Source organism: Giraffa tippelskirchi, chromosome X (assembly GCF_054371585.1).
Source record: "Giraffa tippelskirchi isolate mGirTip1 chromosome X, T2T-mGirTip1v1.2.pri, whole genome shotgun sequence".
Classification (NCBI taxonomy): domain Eukaryota; kingdom Metazoa; phylum Chordata; class Mammalia; order Artiodactyla; family Giraffidae; genus Giraffa; species Giraffa tippelskirchi.
This window is the reverse complement of record NC_137289.1, coordinates 57,784,194-57,810,752: the sequence shown is the minus strand read 5'-3', so window position 1 is coordinate 57,810,752 and position 26,559 is coordinate 57,784,194. Positions and strand designations below refer to the sequence as shown.

The 26,559-nt window shown below is 39.4% G+C and overlaps 1 long non-coding RNA gene across 1 annotated transcript; it reads right to left on the bottom strand.

Annotated features, from left to right (window-relative positions):
- LOC145536947 (uncharacterized) lies at window positions 1-26,441 on the bottom strand. The gene is made up of 3 exons (XR_014076096.1): window positions 25,549-26,441; window positions 24,189-24,295; window positions 1-2,209 (listed from the first exon to the last, which is right to left on the bottom strand). It is a non-coding gene; the product is annotated as an uncharacterized LOC145536947 (long non-coding RNA).
- Window positions 26,442-26,559: the final 118 nt, after the last annotated feature.

Here is a 26,559-nt window from a genome sequence, read left to right as displayed (position 1 = left end):
TTTTTGTGTGTCTGAGACGTTCTTTCTCCTTCTATTCTAAATGATCTTGCTGAGTAGAGTATCCTAGGTTGCAGGGTTTTTTCCTCAGCACTACTTTTTCAATTCCCTTCTCTCTCTTCTCCCTCCACCAGTAATGTGAGTGTTGGTATGCTTAATGCTACGTCAAAAAGATCTCTTAAAGTGTTCTCATTTTTTTAACTTGTTTTTCTGTTTGATGTTCTGGTTCGGTGATTTTCATTATTCTAACTTTCAGATCACCTATGTGCTCTTGTGTATCACTTGGTTTGCTATTCATTCCTTCTAGGGTATTTTTTATTTCAGTTATTGAATTCTTCATTTCTGATTGGATCCTTAAATTCGCACTGTGTTCATCTATTGTTTTTCATAATTCAGTTAACGTTCTTCTTTATCTGGTAAATTGTTTCATTATTTGCTTTTTCAGGGGTATTTTCTCTTGCTCTTTCAATTGGAACCAGTTTCTCTGCCTTTTCCTTTTGCTTAACTTTCTCTGACTCTATGAATTTAAGTGAAACACTTACCTACTGTGGTCGTAAAGGAGCGTCCTTATGTGGGAGCATCCCCATACAGGCTGTGTAGGCACAATGCCTTTGGTGGGAGAGCTGAATTTGATGTGGATGAAAGTCACATCTTTCTTCAGGGTGTGCTGAGAGCTATCACCTTGGTACGAGGTGGGGCTGGAGATGGAGGTGCTAGTGCCAGAGCCACATATGAGGCAGGGTTTCTGCTCTGCTCAGTGACACCACTAGTCTACTGGGGGCAGAGTCTGCTCCCAAGATGCTGGAGCAGAAGTCCGAAGGTTCAGGCACAAGCTGACTCTGTTCCCTTAAGTGTGTGCTTTCCCCTCTCCCAACATTGGGACCCTTGACCCGGAGGAGGGGGGCAAGGGGGGGCTCACCAGTGCTCTCAGCTCATGTCCATGACCAGTGGTGGAATCTGTCTCTGGTGCACTACCTGTGCAGGTATCCACGTTGTTTCCCTCACTCTGTTCACATGCAGCATCAGGTCCAAGCCCCCCTTATCCCTCATAGCCAATCACTACCCCCAGCTTCTGCCACATGAATAGCCTCTCCAATTAAAAACATCCTCCATTAGAGTGGTACATTTGTTACAACTGATGAACCTACATGGACAAATCATTATAACTCAGAGTCCATAGTTTATATTAGAGTTCAATTTTGATGTACATTCTATGGGTTTACATAAATGTATAACGTCATGTATCTACCATTATAGAAAAATACAGAGTTGCTTCAATGCCCTAAAAGTCTTCTGTACGCTGCCCATTCACCCCTCCTACCTCCCTAATCCCTGACAACAACTGATCAACTGATCTTTTTGCTGTTTTCATAGTTTTGCCTTTTCTAGAATGTCATAAAGTTGGAATCATATAGTATGTGACCGTTTTCAAATGGACTTTCACAAATATGCATTTAAGTTCCCTCCATGACTTTTCATGATAGCTTTTTTTTTCTTTTTACAGCACTTTTAGGAACATTTAGTGATATTCCATTGTCTGAATGTACTACACCTTATTTATCCATTCTCCTAAAGAAGGACATCTTTATTGCTTCCAAGTTTCAGCAATTAAAAATAAAGCTGATATACAGCCAAGACATGGCAACAACCTAAGTGTCCATTGACAGATGAATGGATAAAAAGATGTGACATACATATATACATATATATATATATATATAATGGCATTTTACTCAGTCATAAAAAAGAATAAAACAATGCCATCTGGAGCAAAATGGATGGACCTAGAGATAACCATACTAAGTGAAGTCAGATCAGTTCAGTTCAGTTCAGTTCAGTCGCTCAGTCGTGTCCGACTCTTTGCAATCCCATGAACCGCAGCATGCCAGGCCTCCCTGTCCATCACCAACTGCCGGAGTCTATCCAAACCCACGTCCATTGAGTTGGTGATGCCATCCAACCATCTCATCCTCTGTCGCCCCCTTCTCCTCCTGCCCTCAATCTTTCCCAGGGTCTTTTCAAATGGGTCAGCTCTTCGCATCAGGTGGCCAGAGTATTGGAGTTTCAGATTCAACATCAGTCCTTCCAATGAACATCCAGGAATGATCTCCTTTAGGATGGACTGGTTGGATCTCCTTGCAGTCCAAGGGACTCCCAAGAGTCTTCTCCAACAACGCAGTTCAAAACCATCAATTCTTTGGTGCTCAGCTTTCTAGAGAAAGACAAATATCACATGATATCATTGATATGTGGAATGTTTAAAAAATGATATGAATGGATAAGGAAACTGTGGTACATATACACAATGGAATATTACTCAGCCATTAAAAAGAATACATTCAAATCAGTTCTAATGAGGTGGATGAAACTGGAGTCTATTATACAGAGTGAAGTAAGCCAGAAAGACAAACACCAATACAGTATACTAACACATATATATGGTATTTAGTTAATCAGTATTTAGTTAACCGTGTATGCGAGACATCAAAAGAGACACAGATAAATAGAACAGTATTATGGACTCTATGGGAGAGGGCGAGGGCGGGATGATATGGGAGAATAGCACTGAAACATGTAAATTATCATATGTGAAATGAATCACCAGTCCAGGTTCGATGCATGATACATGGTGCTCGGGGCTGGTGCACCAGGATGACCTGGAGGGATAGGATGGGGAGGGAGGTGTGAGGGGGCTTCTGGAAGGGGAAAACATGTACACCCATGGTGGATTCATGTCAATGTATGGCAAAACAAATACAATATTGTAAAATTAAAAAATAGATAAATAAAGTAATTTAAAAAAAGAATTAAAATATTCATTTTAAAAGAAAAAAAATGATACAAATGAACTTATTTATAAAACAGAAATAGACTCCCAAACGTACAAAACAAACTTTTGGTTACCAAAGGGGAAAGGAGGAGGGAGGGACAAATTAGGAGTTCAGGATTAACAGATTAATACTATTGTATATTGGCTTCCCCAGTGGCTCAGTGGTAAAGAATCCATCTACCAATGCAGAAGATGTAGGAGATGTGGGTTCAATCCCTGGGTTGGGAAGATACCCTGGAGAAAGAAATGGCAATTGACTCCAGTATTCTTGCCTGGGAAATATCATGGACAGAGGAGCCTGGAAGGCTACAGTCTATGGGATCACAAAAGAGTCAGACATAACTCAGCAACTAAAACAACTATTATATATAAAATGACAAGGACCTACTGTATGGCACAGGGAACTAAATTCAATATTTTGTAATAACCTATAATGGAAAGGAATCAGAAAATAACATATATGTGTGTGCATATATATATACATATATATATGCATATATATGTATATATATCACTTTGCTGTACATCTGAAACTAATACTACATTGTAAATCAACTATACTTCAATAAAAAGTTAATTGTTTTGAAAAAAAAATAAAGCTGATATAAACATCCATGTGCAAGTTTTTGTGTGGACATAAGTTTTCAATTGCTTCAGATAAATACCAAGGAGTATGACTGCTGTATCATATGGTAAGAGTATGTTATACTCTTGGAAGACATTGCCAAATTATGTTCTAAAGTGTCTGTACCACTTTGCATTCCCACCAGCAATGAATGAGAGTTTTGTTCCTCCACATCTTCGCTAGCGTATGGTGTTGTCAGTGTCCTGGATCTTGGCCATTCTAATGGGTGTATAGTGGTATCTCATTTCTGTTTTCATTTCCCTTATGATACATCATGTGGATTATTTTTCATATGTTTAATTTCTACCTATATATCTTCTTTGGTGGCTATGGCCAACCTAGACAGCATATTAAGAAGCAGAGACATTACTTTGCCAAAAGGTCCATCTAGTCAAAGCTATGGTTTTTCCAGTAGTCATGTATGGATGTGAGAGTTGGACTATAAAGAAAGCTGAGGGGCAAAGAATTGATGCTTTTGAACTATGGTGTTAGAGAAGACTCTTGAGAGTCCCCTGGACTGCAAGAAGATCAAACCACTCAATCCTAAAGGAAATCAACTCTGAATATTCATTGGAAGGACTGATGCTGAAGCTGAAGCTCCAACACTTTGGCCACCTGATGCAAAGAGCTAACTCACCGGAAAAGACCCAGATGCTGGGAAAGACTGAAGGCAGGAGGAGAAAGGGATGACAGAAGAATAGATGGTTGGATGGAATCACTGACTCGATGAAAATGATTTTGAGCAAGTTCTGGGAGTTGGTGATGGACAGGGAAGCCTGGTGTGCTACAGTCCATGGTGTCAAAAAGAGTAGGACACAACTGAACTAAAGGGGTCTGCTAAGGCCTCTTGGCCATGCTTTAATTGTATTATTTTTCTTACTGTTGAGTTTTAATAGTTCTTTGCATACTTTGATAATAGTCCTTTATTGGGTATATTTTCTACAAATATTATCTCCCAGGCTGTGGTTCATCTTTTCATTTTCTTGACAGTCTTTTGCAGAGCAGAAAATTTTAACATTAATTTCAGCTTATCAATCCATTTTTTAATAGATTGTGCCTTTGGTTTTGCATCTAAAAAACCACTGCTAAACCCAAAGTCATCTAGATTTTCTCTTATGTTCTGTTTTCAAAGTTTTATACTTTTGTCTTTTACATTTAGGTCTATAATCTATTTCTGAGTTGTTTTTGTGAAGGGTATGAAGTTTGCATCTAGATTCTTTTTTTTTTCATATATACATACTCAGTTATTTCAGCACCATTTGTTTTAAAAAACTCTTTTTGGCCCATTGTATAGTCTTTACTCTTTTGTTAAACTGTACAGGACTGGCATAAAAACAGACACATAGACCAATGGAACAGAATAAAGAGCTCAGAATTAAACCTTTGCATATACAGTCATCTAACATTTGATAAGGAAGCCAGGAACATCCAATAGGAAATGAATAGTCCCTTCAACAAATGGTGTGGGGAAAATGTATGACCACATACAGAAAAATAAAACTGAACCTTATTTTACACCACTTACGAAAACTGACTTGAAATGGATCAAAGACTTACACATAAGACCTAAAACCATAAAAGTACTGGAAGAAAATATAGCGAAGAAGCTCCCTTACATGGGTCTTGGCAATGTTTTTTTGATGTAGCACTAAAAGCACAAGCAACAAAAGCAAAAATCAACAAGCGGGACTACATTAAGCTAAAAAGCTTCTGTACAGCAAAAGAAACAATTGACAAAATGAAAAAGCAACTTATGGAATGGGAAAAAATATTTGCAAACCATGTATCAGATAAGGGAATAATATCAAAAATATATAAAGAATTTATACAACACATACAACTCAATGATTAAAAAAAACCTCAATTTTTAAAATTGGTATGAGAACAAAATAGGACATTTTTTTCCAAGAAGTAATCCAAATGCCAACAGGTACATGAAAAGATACTCAACATTATTAAGCATCAGAGAAAAGTAAATCAAAGCCACAATGAGATATCACCTTACACCTGTAAGACTACAGGTCATCAAGAAGATAAGAGATAACAAGTGTTGGAAAGCATATGGAGAAAAGCAACTCTTGTGCATTGTTGGTGGGATTGTAAGCTGGTTCAGCCACTTTGGGAATAGCATGGAGATTTTTCAGAAAATTAAAAATAGAACTAATATATTATCCAGCAATTCCACTTCTCAGTATACAGCCAAAAGAATGAAAGTAGGTTAACAAAGAGATATTTGAACTCCTATGCTTACTGCACCATTATTTACAATAGCCAAGATATGGAAACAAATGAACTGCCCATTAATGAATGAATGGATAAAGATGTGGTGTATGCATGTGTGTGTGTGTATACACACACACACAAGTATGTATGATGTATGTATATGCGATGGAATACTACTCAGCCATGAAAAAGGAAATTCTGTGCTTTGCAACAACACAGATGGACCTTAAGGACATGACGCTAAATGAGATAAGTGAGACACAGAAAGACAAATAATCTATGATATCTCTTATATGTGGAATCTAAAAAACCAAAACTCATAATAGCAGAAAGTAAAATGGGTTTGAAGGGGGTGGGGATGGGGTGGGAGACTAGGAGAAATATTGTTTAAGAGTAAATACTTACAAATAGTAGATAAATAATTCCAGAGACCTATACACAGTCCAGTGATTAAAGCCTACAAATCTGTATTAAACATTAAATTTGCTAAGGAACTAATCTTAATTGTTACCAATAATAGAAGAAATGATAACTATGTGATCCAACAGAAGTGTTAGTTAATAGTACAATGGCAATCATACTGCAAAATAAATGTATTAAATCAACACAATGTACATCTTAAACTTACACAATGCTACATGTCAAGTACGACTCAATAAAAAAATTAAAAATAGCTGTCAAACCACAAAAGAAGATGAAGAGAGGAAGACAGGAACAAAAGAACTACAAACAGCCAGAAACCAATTAACAATGTGATATGTCCATACATATCAATAATTACTCTATATGTAAACTAAACTCTCCAATAAGAAGACAAACAGTGGCTATACCAATTTAAAAAACAAACAAACCAAGATCCAAGTATATGATGCCTACAAGAGACTGACTTCAACTTTAAGGACACATATCAATTAATGAGAAGGCATGGAAAAAGATATTCCAGGCAAATAGGAACCAAAAGCAAGCAAGGATAGCTACACAGTAGTCCCCCCTTATCCATGAGGGATATGTTTCAAGATTCTCGGTGGATGTCTGAAACTGCAGATAGTATATATCCATAGATCAATGGAACAGGACAGAAAGCCCAGAAATAAACCCGCACACCTATGGTCAATTAATCTAAGACAAAGGAGGCAAGAATATACAATGGAGAAAAGACAGTCTCTTCAATAAGTGGGGCTGGGGAAACTGGACAGCTACATGTAAAAGAATGAAATTAGAATATTTGCTTATACCATATAAAAAAATAAACTCAAAATAGATTTTTTTTAAGTTTTTTAAAATATTTATCTGGCTGTGCTGGGACTTAGTCTGGCATGTAGCATCTTTAGTTGTAGCATGTGAACTCTTAGTTGTGGCATGTGGAATCTGGCTCCCTGGTCAGGGAATGAACCCAGGCCCCCTGCACTGGGAGTATGGAGTCTCAGCCACTGGACCACAAGGAAAGTCCTCAAAATAGATTAAGGACCTAAATGTGATTAAGGACCAAAAACCATCAAACTCCTGGAAGAAAACATAGGCAGAACACTCTGACCTAAATTGTAGCAGTATTTTTTTGGATAGATTCCTATCCTTTCGCCTTGTTTCCAAGGCAAAGGAAACAAAACCAAAAATAAATAAATGGGACCCACTTAAACTTAAAAGCTTTTGCAGAGCAAAGGAAACCATGAACAAAACGAAAAGTCAACCACTGAATGAGAGAAAATATTTGCAAATGCTAGGATTGATAAGGGATTAGTATCTAAAATGTATGAACAACTCGTACAACTCCACATCAAAAAAACCAAACAACCCAGTTAAAGTGGGCAGAAGACCTGAATAGACATTCCTGAAGAAGATATACAGATGGCCAACAGGCACATGAAAAGACGTTCAACATTGTTAATTATTAGAGAAAGGCAAATCAAAACCATGAGATACCACTTCATGCCTGTCAGAAAGGCTGTCATCAAAAAAAAAAAAAAAACACAAATAAGAAACGTTGGAGAACATGTGGAAAAAAATGAACCCTTTTGGTATACTGTTGGTAGGAATATAAATTGGTGCAGGCACTGTGGAAAACAGAAGGGAGGTTCCTCAAAAACTGAAAAATAGAACTACCATATGATCCAGCAATTCCACTCCTGGGTATATAGCCAACAAAAAACGAAAAACAATGTTTCAGCTTTGAAGATATATACAAATGGTGATGGACGGAGAAGCCTGGTGTGCTGCAATCCATAGGGTTGCAAAGAGTTGGATAGGACTGAGCAACTGAACTGAACTGATACAACTCTCTGTTCATGGCAGCATTATTTACAATAGCCAAGATGTGGGTGCTCAGTCACTTCAGTCATGTCCAATTCTGTGACCCCATGGACTGTAGCCCGCCAGGCTCCTTTGTCCATAGGGATTCTCCAGGCAAGAGCATTGGAGTGCACTGCCATGCCCTTCTCCAGGGGCTATTCCCCACCCACGGATCGAAGCCAGGTCTCCTGCATCTTCTGCATCGCAGGCATATTCTTTACCAGCTGAGCCCCTGGGGAAGCCAGCCAAGATGTAAAAGCAACCTAAATGTCCTTCAACAGATGAATAGATAATGAAGATGTGAGATAAATGTTTACAATGGAATACTTTGTTGTTGTTCAGTCACCATGTCTAACTCTGTGACCCCAAACATGCCAGGCCTCCCTGTCCCTCACCATCTCCCAGAGTTTGCCCAAGTTTATGTCCATTGAACTGGTGATACCACCCAACCATTTCATCCTCTGTTGCCCTCTTCTCTTTCTGCCTTCAATCTTTCCCAGTACCAGGGTCTTTTCCAATGAGTTGGCTCTTCACATCAGGTGGCCAAAGTACTGGAGCTTCAGCTTCAGCATCAGTCCTTCCAGTGTGTATTCAAGGTTGATTTCCCTTAGGATTGATTGGTTTGATCTCCTTGCTGTCCAAGGGACTCTCAAGAGTCTTCTCCAGCACCACAGCTCGAAAGCATCAATTCTTCAGTGCTCTGCCTTCTTTTATGTCTCTCATATCCATACATGAGTACTGGTAAGACCATAGCCTTGACTATATGGACCTTTGTTGGCAAAGTGATGTCTTTGCTTTTTAATACACTGTCTAGGTTTGTTACAGGTTTCCTGCCAAGAAGCAATTGTCTTCTAATTTCATGGCTATGGTCACCATCCACAGTGATTTTAGAGCCCAAGAGAAGGAAATCTGTCACTGCTTCAACCTTTCCCCTTTCTATTTGCCATGAAGTGATGGGACCAGATGCCATGATCTTAGTTTTTTTAATACTGAGTTTTAAATTGGCTTTTTCTGTCTCCTCTTTCACCCTCATTAAGAAGCTCTTTAGTTCCACTTCACTTTCTGCCCTTATAGAGGTATCATCTGCATATCTGTAGTTGTTGACATTTCTCCTGGCAATCTTTTACTGTATAAAAATGGAATACTACTTGGCCATAAAAAGAATGAAAATTTTCCATTTACAACAAAATGCATGAACTTGGAGGACATTATTCTAAGTGAAATAAATCAGACAGAGAAAGAAAAATACTGTATGATATCATTTATATGTGGAGAAGGAAAGGGCAACCCATTCCAGTATTCCTGCCTGAATAATTCCATCGACAGAGGAGCCTAGAAGGCTACAGCCCATGGGGTCACAAAGAGTTGGACACGACTGAGCGACTAACACACACACACACACATCATTTATATGTGGAATCTAAAAAATAAAACAAACTAGTAAATATAACAAAAAAAGGAACAGACTCACAGGTATGGAGAACAAACTAGTGGTTACTAGTGGGGAGAGGTAAGTGGGAAAGGGAAATACAAGGGTAGGGGATTAAGACGTACAAACTACTATGCATAAAATAAATAAGCTACAAGGATATATTTTACATCACAGGTAACATAGTCAATACTTTATAATAACTATAAATGAAGTATAACCATTAAAAGTTGTGAATCACTATGTTGCACATGGCTTCTCTGGTGGCTCAGTGGTAAAGAATTCACCTGCAATGCAGGAGACATGGGTTCAATTCCTGGGTCAGGAAGATTCCCTGGAGAAGGAAATGGCAAGCCACTCCAGTATTCTTGCCTGGGAAATCCCATAGACAGAGGAGCCTGATGGACTCCAGTCCAAAGGGTAGTAAAGAGTCGGACACTACTCCGTGACTAAACCACCACCATGCTGTACAGCTTTACCTTATATAATATTATAAATCAAAAATCATATTAAAAGAGCCAATGCTTTTGTAACTGAGCTATAATTATTAAAGACTCAATGATTAAAATAAAAACAAGAGAACAAGCATCTTGATTAAAAAAGGAACAAACGAGCCTTACACCTTAACAGACACCTCATTGAAGAAGATACACAGATGGCAAATAATCATATGAAAAGAAACTCCACACCATACGTCATCAGGGAATTGCAAATTAAGTAACAGAGATAACACTATATACCTATTAGAACGCCCCAAATCCAGAACACTGACAACATTAAATGCTGGCAAAGATGCTGAACAGCAGGAACTCTATCATTCATTGCCAGTAGAAATATAAAATTGTAGAGCCACTCTGAAAGACAGTTTGGTGGTTTCTGACAAAACTAAACATATTATTACAATACAATCCAGCAATGACATTGCTTGGTATTTACCTACAGTAAGTAAAAACTCATGTCCACATGAAAATGTGCACACAAGTATGTACAGCAGCTTGATACATAACTGCCAAAACTTTGGAAGCACACGTGCTTCCCTGGTGGCTCAGACGGTAAGACTCCAACTGCACTGCAGGAGACCCAGGTTTGATCCCTGGGTCAGGAAGATCCCCTGGAGAAGGGAATGGCTATCCACTCCAGTATTCTTGCCTGGAGAATTCCATGGACAGAGGAGCCTAGTCCATGGGGTCACAAAAAGCCAGACAGGACTGAGTGACTAATACTTTCACTTTCACTTGGAAGCAAACAAGATGTCCTTCAGTAGGTAAATGGATAAATAAATTGTGGTATATCTAGACAATGGATTGTTACTCAGTGCTAAAAAGAAATAAGCTATCAAGTCATAAAAAGACATAGAGGAACCTTAAATGCTTATTACTCAAAGAATACAAACTGAAAAGGCTCCATACTGTATCATTCCAGCTACATGACATGCTGAAAAAGGCAGAACCATAGAGACAGTAAAAAAGATCTGTGGTATCCAGGGATTATGAGCAAAGGGTGGTTCTGAGTACACAAGATTTTTTAAGGGAGTCGAAATCTTCTGTATGATACTACAATGACTGACATAAGTCATTTTACATTTGCCCAAACCCACAGGATGTGTAGCATCAAGAGTGAACCCTAAGATAAACTATGAACTTTGGGTAATTATGATGTGCTGATATAGATTCATCAATTGTAATAAAAGTACCACTCTGGTGGGGTATGTTGAAAATGTGAAGGCTATGCATGTACACAAGCAAGACGTACATGGGAAATTTTTGTACCTTTCTCTCAAATATTTTGTGAACCTACAACTGCTCCACACAAGAAATTAAATCTTAAAAATAAAACAGAATAGAAGGAAATATCTGCAAATCATATACATAATACGATTCTAATATCTTAAATATATAAAGAGCTCTTAAAATTCAACAATATATTGACAATTCAATTAAAAAGTGGACAAAGGGCTCGCCACCCACTCTGACAGTGGGAAGAGACATGTCCTTTCACCCTTCGCTGGCATCTTCCCAGCCAGTCAGTGCCCCAGCAACTCCATAGACACCTTGGAGTCAACCCCGCCACAACTGCCCAGCTCACGGCGCTCCGAGGCTTCCAGGGACGGGCACTCAGAGAGGCGCGCACACCAGAGAAACTGCCAGCCTGGCCAACCACCGCTCACATAGGCTCTAGCCTGGTTCCAACGTACCTAGAGCAGGGCCATGCCAGATGCTTCTCTGTCTTCGCACTGCAAGCTCTACCTTCATGCACTGCAACCGCCGAGCATGATGGCAATCTCCAGTGAAACGGCTGAGGAGGAAAGCTGAACAAAGACCTGCAACATTTTCTCAATCAGAGGTACCAGAAAAGGTCGCCTGATCATGAGCTCCAGCAGACCATAAGAGATAACCTTTACCACCATGCTGTGCCTTTGAGCAGAATGGAATGATGCAGAGGAGGGAAAAAGTGTCTTTCAATGTAACTACCCTGCTGCACAAGAACACTTGCTAGACCTCATCTCTGGGTTTTGGATAAAAATGGGCTTTCTTGAGAAGATGGCGGAGGAGTAGGTGGACCTAGAGCACATCTCTCTTCACAGATACATCAAGAATACACCTTCAGACACAGAAGTGCATATAGAACACCAGCTGAGAGCAGACAGGAATACCTGATCTGTGGAAAAGAATATGTACAACCACACAAAACTCGAAATCAAGCCCTGAGCCTTTGGAGTGCGAACACTGACTCCAAGAACCTAGACTACCAGAGAACTAACTCTAGGGAATATCAAATAGTGAGAAGTCACAAAAAGGAAACCACTTGAATACGAGACCTGGCATCACCCAACCACCAGTAGCACCCTGTGCAGGACGCCTCATCCAAACAACAAACAAAACAAAAATACAACCCAATCATAAGCAGACACGATTACCACCTCACTCAGCCTTGCCCATCAGAAGAAAACCAAACAAACAAAAACTCAGCACAAATCTCCCCCTATACTCACACAAACCACTGGACCAACCTTAGGAGGGCAGAAACCAAAAGGAAGAAAGAATTCAACCTTCTTCAAGGAAAGAATTCAACCTTCTTTGAACCCTGGGAAAAGGAGACCTCAAAAACAATAACTTAAAAAAATGAAAAGGCAGCAAAATACTGCACAAATGAAGGAACAAACTAGAAACACAGAAGTCTAAATAAATGAAGAGGAAATAGCAAAATTTCCTGAAAAAAGAATTCAGAATAATAATAGTAAAGATGATCAAAAACTTTGAAAATGGAGAAAATGCAAAAATCAATTAATAGAGACATAGAAGAATTAAAGAATAAGCATCAGAGACAAATAATACAATTACTGAAATTAACAATACTCTAGAAGGAATCAATAGCAGAATACCTGAAGCAGAAGAACGAATCGGTAAGCTGGAAGATAAAATAGTGGAAATAACTGCTGAAGAGCAGGATAAAGTAAAAAAGAATGAAAAGAGCCGAGGACAGTCTCAGAGACCTCTGGGACAATATCAAATGCACCAACATTCAAATTATAGGAGTCCCAGAAGAAGAAGAGAAAAAGAAAGGGTATGAGAAAATTTTTGAAGAGATTACAGCTGAAAATTTCTTCAACATTGAAAAGGAAATTGTCGATCAAGTCCAAGAGGCACAAAGACTCCCACACAGGACAAACCCAAGGAGAAACAGGCCAAGACACATATTAATCAAACTAACAAAGACTAAACACAAAGAAAGAATATGAAAATCAGCAAGGGAGAAACAAGTAACATACAAGGAAACCCCATATGCTTAACAGCTGATCTTTCAGCAGAAACTCTGCAGGCCAGAAGGGAATGGCAGGATATATTTAAAGTACTGAAAGGGGGGGGGCGGTCCTAAGATGCTGGAGGAATAGGACGGGGAGACCACTTTCTCCCCTACAAATTCATCGAAAGAGCATTTGAACACTGAGCAAATTCCACAAAACAACTTCTGAATGCTGGAATAGGACATCAGGCACCCAGAAAGGCAGCCCATTGTCTTCGAAAGGGGGCAGGACAAAATATAAAAGATAAAAAGAGAGGCAAAAGAGGTAGGGATGGAGATTCGTCCTGGGAAGGGAGTCTTAAAAAAAAAGAGAAGTTTCCAAACACCAGGAAACACTCTTAGCAGCGGGTCTGTGGTGAGCCTTGGAATCTCAGAAGGCAACATAACCGGGAGGAAAAATAAATAAATAATTAAAACCCACAGATTATGCTATGAGCAGGGGCAAACCCAGTGCAGCTGAAACACTGTGAGCACTCCCCAAACAGGCCAGTGATAATTGTTTGCAGTGTTCCTTGCTCCCTACAGCACGACAGAACAAATGAGCCAAAAAAAGTGACCACCACCGCCCCCTTGTGTCAGGGCGGAAATTAGACACTAAAGAGACCAGCAAACAGAAGAAGCTAAAATAAACAGAGGGAATCACTTTGGAAGTGACAGGTGCAATAGATTAAAACCCTGTAGTTAGCACCAACTACATAGGAAGGGGCCTATAGATCTTGAGAAGTATAAGCCGGATCAAGCAACTATCTGAAAATGAACTGACCCCACACTGTCTGCAACAGCTCCAGAGAAAGTCCCAGATATATTTTTACTATTATCATTTTTTAAATTTAAAAAGATAAATTTTTATTTTTAAGTCCTCCATTACTCCTTTAATTTTCATTTTTATAATCTACTATTACCTTGCAAAAAAAAAAGACTATTTTTAAAGCAAACTTCATATATATATATATATTTTATAATTTTTGTGACTTTGTTTTTTTTAATATTGTATTTTTGAGAATCTAACCTCTACTCTAGATTTTTAATCTTTGCTTTTTGGAATTTGTTATCAATTTTGTACCTTTAAGACCCAATCTTCACTACCCATTTTTACTTGGGAATGAGATTACTGGCTTGATTGCTCTCTCCCCCTTTGGACTCTCTTTTTTCTCCACCAGGTTGCCTCTATCTCCTCCCTCCCCCTTCTCTTCTCTACCCAACTCTGTGAATCTCTCTGTGTGTTCTGGGCTATGGACAACTCTTAGGGAACTGATTACTGGCTGGATCTGTCTCTTTCCTTTTGATTCCCCCTTTTATCCTCCTGGCCACCTCTCTATTTCCCTCCTCCCTCTTCTCTTCTTCATGTAACTCTGTGCACCTCTCTGGGTGTCCCTCACTGTGGAGAAACTTTTCATCATTAACCTAGATGTTTTATCATCAGTGCTGTATAGATGGAGAAGTCTTGAGGCTACTGTAAGAATAAGACTGAAAACCAGAGGCAGGAGGCTTAAGTCCAAAACCTAAGAACACCAGAGAACTCCTGACTCCAGGGAATATTAATCGATAAGAGCTCATCAAACGCCTCCATACCTACACTGAAACCAAGCACCACCCAAGGGCCAACAAGTTCCAGAGCAAGACATACTGCACAAATTCTCCAGCAACACAGGAACATAGCCCCGAGCTTCAATATACAGGCTGCCCAAAGTCACACCAAACCCATAGACATCTCAAAACTCACTACTGGACACTTCATTGCACTCCAGAGAGAAGAAATCCAGTTCCACCCACCAGAACACTGACACAAGCTTCCCTAACCACGAAACCTTGACAAGCCACACATCCAACCCCACCCACAGTGAGGAACCTCCACAATAAAGAGGAACCACAAACTGCCAGATACGGAAAGGCCTCTGCAAACACAAAAATATAAACAAGATGAAAAGGCAGAGAAATACTCAGCAGGTAAAGGAACAGGACAAATGCCCACCAAACCAAATAAAAGAGGAAGAGATAGGGAATATACCTGATAAAGAATTCCGAATAATGATAGTGAAAATAATCCAAAATCTTGAAAACCAAATGGAGTTACAGATAAATAGCCTGGAGACAAGGATTGAGAAGATGCAAGAAATGCTTAACAAGGACCTAGAAGAAATAAAAAAACAGTCAATATATAAGGAAAAATGAGATCAAAAACACTCTGGAGAGAACCAACAGTAAAATAACGGAGGCAGAAGATAGGATAAGTGAGGTAGAAGACAGAATGGTAGAAATAAATGAAGCAGAGAGGAAAAAAGAAAAAAGAATTAAAAGAAATGAGGACAACCTCAGAGACCTCTGGGACAATGCTAAACACCCCAATATTTGAATCACAGGAGTCCCAGAAGCAGAAGACAAAAAGAAAGACCATGAGAAAATACTTGAGGAGATAATAGCTGGAAACTTCCCTAAAATGGGGAAGGAAATAGTCACCCAAGTACAAGAAACCCAGAGAGTCCCAAACAGGATAAATCCAAGGTGAAACACCCCAAAACACATATTAATCAAATTAACAAAGATCAAGCACAAAGAACAAACAGTAAAAGCAGCAAGGGAAAAACAACAAATAATACACAAGGGGATTCCCATAAGGATAACAGCTGATCTTTCAATAGAAACTCTTGGGGCCAAAAGGGAATGGCAGGACATACTTAAAGTGATGAAAGAGAAAAACGTACAGCCCAGATTACTGTACCCAGCAAGGATCTCATTCAAATATGAAGGAGAAATCAAAAGCTTTACACACAAGCAAAAGCTGAGAGAATTCAGCACCACCAAACCAGCTCTTCAACAAATGCTAAAGGATCTTCTCTAGACAGGAAACAGAGAAAGCATGTATAAACTCGAAGCCAAAACAACAAAGTAAATGGCAATGGGATCATACTTATCAATAATTACCTTAAACATAAATGGGTTGAATGCCACAACCAAAAGATGAAGACTGGCTGCATGGATACAAAAACAAGACCCCTATATATGATATCTACAAGAGACCCACCTCAAAGGGACACAAACAGACTGAAAGTGAAGGGCTGGAAAAAGATATTTCATACAAATGCAGGCCAAAAGAAAGCAGGAGTAGCAATACTCATATCAGATAAAATAAACTTTGAAATAAAGGCTGTGAAAAGAGACAAAGAAGGACACTACATAATGATCAAAGGATCGATCCAAGAAAAAGATATAACGATTATAAATATATATGCACCCAACATAGGAGCACCGCAATACGTAAGGCAAATGCTAACAAGTATGAAAGGGGAAATTAACAGTAACACAATAATGGTGGGAGACTTTCATACCCCACTCACACCTATGGATAGATCAACTAAACAGAAATTAGCAAGGAAACACAAACTTTAAATAATACAATGGACTAGTTAGACCTAATTGATATCTATAGGACATTTCACCCCAAAACAAGGAATTTCACCTTTTTCTCAAGTGCACATGCAACCTTCTCCAGGATAGATCACATCCTGGGCCATAAATCTAGCCTTGGTAAATACAAAAAAATTGAAATCATTCCAAGCATCTTTTCTGACCACAATGCAGTAAAATTAGATGTCAATTACAGGAGAAAAACTATTAAAAATTCCAACATGTGGAGGCTAAACAGCACGCTGCTGAATAACCAACAAATCACGGAAGAAATCAAAATATGCATAGAAACGAATGAAAATGAAAACATAACAACCCAAAACCTATGGGACACTGTAAAAGCAGTGCTAAGGAGAAGGTTCACAGCAATACAGGCTTGCCTCAAGAAACAAGAAAAAAGTCAAATAAATAACCTAACTCTACATCTAAAGCAACTAGAAAAGGAAGAAATGAAGAACCCCAGGGTTAGTAGAAGGAAAGAAATCTTAAAAATTAGGGCAGAAAAAAATGCAAAAGAAACAAAAGAGACCAAAGCAAAAATCAACAAAGCCAAAGCTGGTTCTTTGAGAAGATAAATAACATCGACAAACCATTAGCCAGACTAATCAAGAAACAAAGCGAGAAGAATCAAATCAACAAAAATAGAAATGAAAATGAAGAGATCAAAACAGACAACACAGAAATACAAAGAATCATAAGAGACTACTATCAGCACCTATATGCCAATAAAATGGACAACTTGGAAGAAATGGACAAATTCTTAGAAAAGTACAACTTTCCAAAACTGAACCAGGAAGAAATAGAAAATCTTAACAGGCCCATCACAAGTACAGAAATCGAAACTGTAATCAGAAATCTTCTAGCAAACAAAAACCCGACCAGATGGCTTCACAGCTGAATTCTACCAAAAATTTAGAGAAGAGCTAACACCTATCCTACTCAAACTCTCCCAGAAAATGGCAGAGGAAGGTAAACTGCCAAAGTCATTCTATGAGGCCACCATCACCCTAATACCAAAACCAGACAAAGATGCCACACAAAAAGAAAACTATAGGCCAATATCATTAATGAACTTAGATGCAAAAATCCTTAACAAAATTCTAGCAAACAGAATCCAACAACATATTAAAAAGATCATACATCATGACCAAGCGGGCTTTATCCCAGGGATGCAAGGATTCTTCAACATTTGCAAATCAATCAATGTAATACATCACATTAACAAATTGAAAGATAAAAACCATATGATTATCTCAATAGATGCAGAGAAAGCCTTTGACAAAATTCAACATCCATTTATGATAAAAACCCTCCAAAAAGCAGGAATAGAAGGAACATACCTCAACATAATAAAAGCTATATATGACAAACCCACAGCAAACATTATCCTCAATGATGAAAAATTGAAAGCATTTCCCCTAAAGTCAGGAACAAGACAAGGGTGCCCACTCTCACCAATACTATTCAACATAGTTTTGGAAGTTTTGGCCACAGCAATCAGAGCAGAAAAAGAAATAAAAGGAATCCAGATTGGAAAAGAAGTAAAACTCTCACTGTTTGCAGATGACATGATCCTCTACATAGAAACCCCTAAAGACTCCACCAGAAAATTGCTAGAGCTAATCAATGAATATAGTAAAGGTGCAGGATATAAAATTAACACACAGAAATCCCTTGCATTCCTATACACTAACAATGAGAAAACAGAAAGAGAAATTAAGGAAACAATTCCATTCACCATCGCAACGAAAAGAATAAAATACTTAGGAAAAAATCTACCTAAAGAAACAAAAGACCTATATATAGAAAACTATAAAACACTGATGAAGGAAATCAAAGAGGACACAAATAGATGGAGAAATATTCCATGTTCACGGATCGGAAGAATTAATATAGTGAAAAATGAGTACACTACCCAAAGCAATCTATAGATTCAATGCAATCCCTATCAAGCTACAAATAGATGGAGAAATATTCCATGTTCACAGATTGGAAGAATTAATATAGTGAAAAATGAGTATACTACCCAAAGCAATCTATAGATTCAATGCAATCCCTATCAAGCTACCAACGGTATTTTTCACAGAACTAGAACAAATAATTTCACAATTTGTATGGAAATATAAAAAACCTCGAATAGCCACAGCAATCCTGAGAAAGAAGAATGGAACTGGAGGAATCAACCTGCCTGACTTCAGGCTCTACTACAAAGCCACAGTCATCAAGACAGTATGGTACTGGCACAAAGATAGAAATATAGATCAATGGAACAAAATAGAAAGCCCAGAGATAAATCCACACACCTATGGACACCTTATCTTTGACAAAGAAGGCAAGAATATACAACGGAGAAAAGACAATCTCTTTAACAAGTGGTTCTGGGAAAACTGGTTAATCACTTGTAAAAGAATGAAACTAGAACACTTTCTAACACCATACACAAAAATAAACTCAAAATGGATTAAATATCTAAACATAAGACCAGAAACTATAAAACTTCTAGAGGAAAATATAGGCAAAACACTCCCTGACATAAATCACAGCAGGATCCTCTATGACCCACCTCCCAGAGTAATGGAAATAAAAGCAAAAATAAACAAATGGAACCAAATTAAACTTAAAAGCTTTTGCACAACGAAGGAAACTATAAGCAAGGTGAAAAGACAGCCTTCAGAATGGGAGAAAATAATAGCAAATGAAGCAACTGACAAAGAATTTAATCTCAAAAATATACAAGCAGCTCCTGCAGCTCAATTCCAGAAAAATAAATGACCCAATCAAAAAATGGGCCAAAGAACTAAACAGACATTTCTCCAAAGAAGACATACAGATGGCTAACGAACACATGAAAAGATGCTCAACATCACTCATTATCATAGAAATGCAAATCAAAACCACAGTGAGGTACCATTTCACGCCAGTTAGAATGGCTGCTATCCAAAAGTCTACAAATAAATGCTGGAGAGGGTACGGAAAAAAGGGAACCCTCTTACACTGTTGATGGGAATGCAAACTAGTACAGCCACTATGGAGAACAGTGTGGAGAATCCTTAAAAACCTGGAAATAGAACTGCCATATGACCCAGCAATCCCACTACTGGGCATACACACCGAGGAAACCAGAATTGAACGAGACACGTGTACCCCAATGTTCGCCGCAGCGCTATTTATAATAACCAGGACATGGAAGCAACCTAGACGTCCATCAGCAGACGAATGGATAAGAAAGCTGTGGTACATATACATGATGGAATATTACTCAGCCACTAAAAAGAATACTTTTGAATCAGTTCTAATGAGATGGATGAAACTGGAGCCTATTATACAGAGTGAAGTAAGCCAGAAAGAAAACGCCAATACAGTATACTAACACATACATATGGAATTTAGAAAGATGGTAATGATAACCCTATATGCGAGACAGCAAAAGAGACACAGATGTATAGAACAGTCTTTTGGACTCTGTGGGAGAGGGCGAGAGTGGGATGATTTGGCAGAATGGCATTGAAACATGTATATTATCATACGTGAAACGAACGCCAGTTCAGATTCAATGCATGAGACAAGGCGCTCAGGGCTGGTGCACTGCAATGACCCAGAGTGATGGGATGGGGAGGGAGGTGGGAGGTGGGCTCAGGATGGGGGACAGATGTATACCCATGGCTGATTCATGTCAATGTATGGCAAAAACCACTACAATATTGTAAAGTATTAGCCTCCAATTAAAATAAATAAATTAAAAAAACGAATAAATGTTCTCATCACAAGTGTAATTATGTGGGGTGATAGATGTTAACTAGACTTATTGTGGTGATCATTTTGCAATATATACAAATAGGGAATCATTATGATGTACATGTAAAATTAATGCAATGCTATATGTCAAATATATATACATGCATATGTATCAAAGAATAAAATACTCAGGAATAAACTTAACCAGATTTGAAAGACTTTTACGCTGAAAATTATAAAAGGTTACTGAAAGAAATTAAGGAATATACAAATAAATAAAAAGCCATCCATGTTTATGAATTGGAAAATTCAATAATGTTATGATGCCAGTACCACCAAAAACAATCCCTATTCAAATCCCAATGACATTTTGGCAGAAATTTTTAAAAATATCCATCCTAAAACTCCTATGGTATCCCAAGGGATTTTGAGTAGTTACAAGAATCTTGAAAAAAAAAGTTGGAGACCTCATACTTCCTGATTTTGAAACTTACTACAAAGTTACCATAATCAAAAGAGTGTGGTACTAGCATAAGACAAACATATACACCAATGGAATAGAATTGGGAGTCCAGAAATAAACCTTCACATATATGGTCAATGGTCACATGATTTTCAACAAGGGTATCAGGACCATCCAATGGGAGAAGAGGAGTCTTGAACAAATGGCACTGGGAATACTGGATATCCACATGCTAAAGGATGAAGTTGGATCCTTCCCTTAAACCAGATACAAAAATTAACTTGAACTGGACCAAAGACTTAAATGTAAGAGATAAATCCATAAAACTCTTAGAAAAAACATAGAAGAAAAGGTTTATGACACTGGATTTGGCAAAGTTTTCTTGGAAATGATACCAAATGCACAGGCAACAAATTAAAAGAAAGATAAGTTGATCTCCATCAAAATGTAAAACTTATGTGCATCAAAGGACACTATGAACACAGTAAAAAGGCACCCCACAGCATGGGGAAAATATTTGCAAGCTACATACCTGATAAGGGATTAGGATCCAAAATATATTTTTTAAAACCTCTACAACTCAACAACAACAAAAAACAAAAGTGAAAGTGAAGTTGCTCAGTCGTGTCCGACTCTTTGCAACCCCATAGACTGTAACCTACCATAGACTGTAGCCTACAGGCTCCTCCATTCATGGGATTTTCCAGGCAAGAGTACTGGAGTGGGTTGCCATTTCCTCCTCCAGGGGATCTTCCCAACCCAGGAATCAAACCCAGGTCTCCCGCATTGTAGGCAGACGCTTTACCCTCTGAGCCACCAGTGAAGCCCCCAAACAACCAGATAAAAAAAAATGGGGAAAGTAATTAAATAGACATTTCTCCAAAGAAGATATACAAACAGCCAAAAAGCTCATTAATCCTTAGGTGTGAGATAACAGAAAATATATATATTTCATTACATTCTAAAACCCTTTCCTAAGAGCACTAGGAGTATCTTTTGTTCTAATGAGGCAACTCCAGGTGAGCTCCTAGATGGGGGCTGGTTTTCAGGATGACCAAGCTAGGATTAGAAGCTTGGACTTTTTGGCTCCACTCCCTCCCTATCCTCCAGAGAGGGGAGAGAGACTGGAAATAGAGCAATAATTAATCATACCTATGTGATGAAGCCTCCATAAAAATCCCCAAAGTAGGGGTTCAAAGAGCTTCCCAGTGGGTGAACACATCCAAGTACCAGGAGAGTGATGCACCCCAGCTCTTCAGAGATAGAAGCTCTTGCACTCGGGACCCTCACAGAACTCATCCTATGTATCTCTTTATGCGGATGTTCAACTGTATCCTTTGTCATATCCTTTAATAAACCAGTAAATATAAGTAACTGTTCTCTGGAGTTCTATGAGCCACTCTAGTTAATAAGTTGAACCCAAGGAGGGAGTCATTGGAACTTCTCATTTATATAGCCAGTTAGTCAGAAGCACAGGTGATAACCTGAACTTACAACTGGCATCTTAAGCGGAGGTGGAAGGCAGTCTTGTGGGACTGAGCCTTTAACCTATGAATTTGATGCTATCTCCAGGTAGATACGTGTTAGAATTGAGTTAAATTGTAGGACACCCACCTAGTATCACAGAGAATTGCTTCATGTGGGAAAAAACACGGAAGTATTAAAAGTGAAGTGTTCTATGTTAAAGTAAAAGAGACACACACCACAGGAGAATGGTAGGTTTTTCCAATATAATAGGGAAATGTAAATCAAAACCACAATGGAATATCACTTCATACTCATTAGGGTGGACAGTATTGAAAAAAAAAATAACAATGTTGCTGAGAATGAAATAGGAACCCTTGTGTACTACTGGCAGGAATGTAAAATGATGCAGCCACTGTGGAAAATAATACGATGGTTCCTCAAAAAGTTAAACATAGGGGCTTCCCTGGTGGCTCAGTGGTAAAGAATCTGCCCTCCGATGCAGGAGATATAGGTTCGATCCCTGACACAGGAAGATCTCACATTCATTGGAGCAGCTAAGCCTATATGTCAAAACTACTGAGCTTCTGTCCTAGAGCCCGTGAGTGTTAGTTGCTCAGTCATATCCGACTCTTTGCAATCCCATGGACTGTAGCCCGCCAAGCTCCTCTGTCCATGGAATTTTCCAGGCAAGGATACTGGAGTGGTTTACCATTCCCTTCTCTAGGGGATCTTCCTGACGCAGGGATCAAACCCAGTCTCCTGCATTGCAGGCAGATTCTTTACCGTCCAAGCCACATGGACTGTAGCCCACCAAGTTCCTCTGTCCGTGGGATTCTCCAAGCAAGAATATTGGAGTGGGTTGCCATGCCCTTCTCCAGAGGATCTTCCTGATCCAGGGATCGAGCCCATGACTCTTATACCTGTTGCATTGGCAGGCAGGTTCTTTACCACTAGTGCCACATGGAAAGCCCTGCCCTAGAGCCCGTACTCCACAAGAGAAGCCACTGCAATGAGAAGCCCACACACCACAACTAGAGAGTAGCCCCTGCTCCCCACAACTAGAGAAAAGGCCACACTGCAATGAAGACCCAGCACAGCCAAAAATAAAGAAACAAAATTATTTTTAAAAATTAAACATAGACAATCCACCAATTCCACTTCTGCATATATATCCAAAAGAACTGAAAGCAGGGACTCAGAAAGATATTTGCACACCCATGTTGACAGCAGTATTACAATAGTCAAAAGGAAGAAGCAACTCAGGTGTTCAACAACGCAAGAAGGAATAAACAAAATGTGGTATATACACACAATGGACTATTATTTAGCCTTAAAAAGGAAGGAAATTCTGATACATGCTATAGCATAAATGAACCTTGAAGATATTATGCTAAGTTAAATAAACCATAACCAAAAAAAGACCCAGTGTTATGATTCCACTTATGTGAGGTATGTAGTCAAATTCATAGAGATGGAATGGTGGTTAACAGGGACTGGGGAGAGGGGGAATTAGTGTTTGCTGGGTATAGAGTTTCGGTCTGTGAAAATACGAAAGTTCTGGAGATGGACAGTGATGATGGTTGCCCAAAGTGACTATTCTTAACACCACTGAATTATACACTTAAAATGGTTAAAATTATAAATTTTGTTATGCATATTTTATCACAGTAAGAAAAAAGACAGCACACTAAAACTGTCTCCCAGGTTTTGTGAGAATCAAGTGAGGTCTATGTAAAGAAGCTCTGTAATCTATTGGATTGACCCAAAAGTTTGTTCGGGTTTTTCTGTAACAGCTTGCAGAAAAACTCAAACTTTTGGGCCAACCCAATATATGGCCCTTCACAAATAGTGATTCTTTTTAATCATCACCCTCTTTATCCCAACCTGATACCATTATCCACATGCTCAATCAAGCCCTGCTTACCTAGCAGCATACTGTTGGAGTTTAAGTGCTATCCAGTGATATCCAACTTCATTTTGCTAGGCCCTGGATTCCACGTGCCAAGGCAATAGTCTCCCAGATTTCTGGTTCTGAAACAGAACAAGACCCCAAATTGACAAAAGTTTTAGACAAGCCTGGTGGTTTTTATAGAAAAAAACTCAAAAGACTTCCTCCTTTTAATCAGTTTTCCCCAATGTTTAGTTTGGAAGCAGTCCTCAATCAGCAACAAGAGGTCAGCATGCCACTGCCAAGAACAAATGAAATCTTCCAATTCAGTTGACTGCCCAACTCCCTAGCCTGCTACCAACCAAGAGATCTCATAAGGCAGCCTTTGGACAGGTGAAGAATCCCAAACCTCCTTTGAAGGAACAGGATTCTGGGAAAGGAATACAGAAAATACATTCATTGAGCATGAATTGAGAAAAGTAGTTAGATAAGAAATAAAAAAAGAAAATGTTAAAACCGAAAGACTGAATAGCCAGCCTTGATGGATTAGACAATTATCTGTAGAGTAGCCTCAGAGCTGAACCCTCAAACATTCTCAGAAAGTATAAACACTGGTGCAGAACCAGTGTTTTAAAGCAGTAGTGCAAAACCTAGGAATGATGTTTCTTTCTGGAAAGCAAGCCAATTGGTACCCATAGCCAGATACTGACCAGGATCAGTGTCAACATTCAGGTGTTCTCTGAGGGTCCCAAGTTACCTTATGTCTGCAGGCCTCCTAGAGGATTTTTCTTAACTTAGGTAATGCTACAAGGGCTATTTTGAATCTTTTCGATGAAAAGACGTCTATCCAGAAGTTGCTACCTTTCAGAGGGGGATGTCATTCCATGACTCCCTAAGATGTTATACCTATAATAGCATCAGACAACACCTTCTGTCTTCATTTTGCTACAAACTGGAGGCAAAACAAATGTGCCACTCTGGGAGTGAAGCAATGAAGGAAAAAGACAATCATGGACAATACCAATGAGACGTAGCGTCATAGGTATGTAGCCTGTATCTGAAACCCAAATATAAAAAAAAAAAAAGCTTAAGAAATATCCCTTGTACACATCTCTTCTTTTATAACCAGTAAGAGTGGTTGATGAAGTGAGAGAACCAACAGTCCATTCTCCACAAATGGCTGAAGGCAGAACAAGCCGTGGTGCCTCAACCTATTCTTTAGTGGTTCATTATTATGAGCCATTGATCTACCATCACCGGGCCCTATGCTCTAAGTTTTTTTCCCAAAATGATTTTAAGTTACGCCATTAAAAATTCTGAGTTATACTTGAAAGCAGTAGATACAGCACATAAACATTCATCCTCTGGAGTCAAAGCAATTAAGTTAAAATCATACCTTAGCTGCTTGCTGTGTACCAGGGATCAAAGATACTTGCAGTTCGGATGTTTTCTGATACCCTGCCTGCCAACATCCTCTGTCGCCCCGCCCCCTCACCACCAAGCATATGGAGCCCACAGGCTACATGAAAGCAGGCGGACTTGTTCTTCTGTTACTTCCCCATATCCTCCGCTATGTTGACGTCTTCACAGTGAGCAACCCTCATTCTCTAGGATGCCCCGACTCTTTCCTTCTCTCAGTCCGAATGTTCACAGCTTTTGCAAAAGAACAAAACTCACGCCGCTGGGGCAGGGCCACGCGTTTCCCTTCCCTTACAGGGCGGAACTAAAGTTAAAGTGCCAGGGTTGTTTATCAAATGACTTCCCTGTTACTATGGTAAAGCCGTCGCCGCCATCATTTTTGTGGTCGACAATTACTTGCGTTAACCTAAGGAAAAAACGGATAATAAGAAATTCTACATACTGCTGCTGCTACTGCTAAGTCACCTCAGTCGTGCCCGACTCTGTGCGACCTCATAGATGGCAGCCCAGCAGGCTCCGCCGTCCCTGGGATTCTCCAGGCAGGAACACTGGAGTGGGTTGCCATTTCCTCCTCCAATGCATGAAAGTGAAAAGTGAAAGTGAAGTCGCTCAGTCGTGTCCGACTCTTCGCGACCCCATGGACTGCAGCCTACCAGGCTCCTCCGTCCATGGGATTTTCCAGGCAAGAGTACTGGAGTGGGGTGCCATTGCCTTCTCCGATTCTACATACTAAAAGCCTTCAAATTAGCCGAGCTCTAGCTCAGAACCGAGTTTTTCTCAGGCGGGATACGGGGAGAGGGGGGCGGGGGCGGGGGCGACGGCAAGCGCTCTAGTGGAAGTAATACGTGCCGACAGTGACGGGATGACGCCGGGGGAGGGACCCTGTCTGCATCCCGCCCAAGCGCCTCGGGCTCAGGCGCTTCCGGCTCACCGGCCGTAGGGACGTGTGTTCCGCGCTGGGCTCATGCGCCGTACGGAAGTGTTCTTC